This window comes from Carlito syrichta, unplaced genomic scaffold (genome assembly GCF_000164805.1).
Source record: "Carlito syrichta isolate Samal-C Ts95f unplaced genomic scaffold, Tarsius_syrichta-2.0.1 Scaffold302829, whole genome shotgun sequence".
In the NCBI taxonomy this organism is placed as follows: domain Eukaryota; kingdom Metazoa; phylum Chordata; class Mammalia; order Primates; family Tarsiidae; genus Carlito; species Carlito syrichta.
The window spans coordinates 126,638-128,458 of NW_007246925.1; positions in this window are offsets into that span (position 1 = coordinate 126,638).

The window sequence follows — 1,821 nt, forward strand, 5'->3', positions numbered from 1 at the left end:
TGTTTGAGTGGTGGTTGTGACTGAGCTCCTTGTGAAGAGAAGGCTGCCGACAATGGGAGCTGTAGCCCCCGGGAGAGAGCTAGAGTCTTTATGTGCATTTTCTTTCATGGGTGATCTCACAGACCAAGTTGCCCCATCGCCATCTTGCCAGAAGTCCCCCGTCCTTTCTTTTTTTTTTTTGAGTCAGAGTCTCACTCGGTTGCCAAGACTGGAGTGCAGTGGCCACTCCCGGCCACCGCAGCCTCGCCTGCTGGGCTCCGGCGATCCTTCTGCCTCAGCCTTCCGAGTAGCCGGAATTACAGGCATGCGCTACCATGCCCGGCTAATTTTTTTATTTTATTATAGAGATGAGGTCTCGCCTGCCCAGGCGGGTCTCGAACCCGCGGGCTCAGGCAATCCACTCACCTCAGCCTCCCAAAGGCGCGGGAGTACAGGCTGAGCCACTGAGCCTGACTTCCAGTCCTTTCTTATTGACTAGGGTTGGCCGCCTAAACCACTATTTTGAAGAAGATTCTGAAATCTCCTCTGTAAAGGATTCTCTTATAGGCTTTCCTGTCTGGCATGGATGCATGTGCATGGAGGGAAGGCCTGCTATACTTCACAGAAATGCATTTGGAAAATATATTATTTAGTCTATCTTCCTATAATAAAGGTTTTCATGTTCTTATCATCTCTCAGCAATGCTGGTATTTAATTATTAGGTGTCTATTGTTGATTCCCAAGCTGAGTAGAATTAAACATTACTCTTGACTCATCACTAACATTTACACAGGATGTGATCTTGGATAATGTATTCATAAACCTGAGAGATTCCTTTCCCACCTCTATAAAATGAAGTTAATAATACTACCTATCTCATAAAATGTTTGCGATGATTAAATTTAAAAATATGTAAGTGCTTTGCACTGTACTTGGCTAATAGTGAGCTCTCAACAAACATTAGCTATAATAATTCTATTCTCCTATCAGTGCTTTGAGATTTTAAAACCAATGAATCTTTTTTACTAAATAGATTCCTGGTGTTTCCCCCCGCTCTCTAAGGGCAGTCATACTTCCAGAAGCAAACAGTTTTATGATGATAATTGCTAGGAAAGGAAAGCTTGACTTTTTAAAGAATAAATTGAAAAATGCCTGTGAAAGACGATCCTTTGGAAAGGTGAAATAGAAGTTAAGACATTCCAAAATTTAGATTTGGTAAATTCAAGAACATGAATGAGTTTTGTAATATTTAAAAAATTAGAGCCAATGCCAGACCCAGGGTGTATTTGTGTGCTTAGACTATGTGTACAGCAAGCAGGAGAAATTGACAATCCAAACCAAAACAGATGAATGTGCCTTCCTGAGTGGATACAGAATAAACTGACCTAGTTTACATTAGCCCTAAAGTTTGATTATTTTACATTTTTTAGTAGATGCCAAAGATAAGTGTTCTGTTAAAGAAAAATTTCTACATCCAAAAAGACTTTTAAATATTGAAAATTATGTTCTGTGGAGATACATATGTATTTACGCTAAAAGGTAATAGTAAGAAATATGTTAAATCTATCTTTCCACTTACTGAAATGTTATGAAGTCATGAAATTGATTATCATTCAGATAGTACATCCACATGAAAACATTGCAATATTAAAATGTTCAAATAAAAGCAGAGAAATGCAATGAATATGAAATTTGAACATAACTACATAAAATATGTGCATAGACAAACACTAGAAGGCATTCTATAAATCTTAGCAAAGGAACAATGTTAAGGCAGAAGGATATATAATACAATTTTATCCCTAAAATTTAAAACACTACAAAGTTAGTAAAGCTTTCACT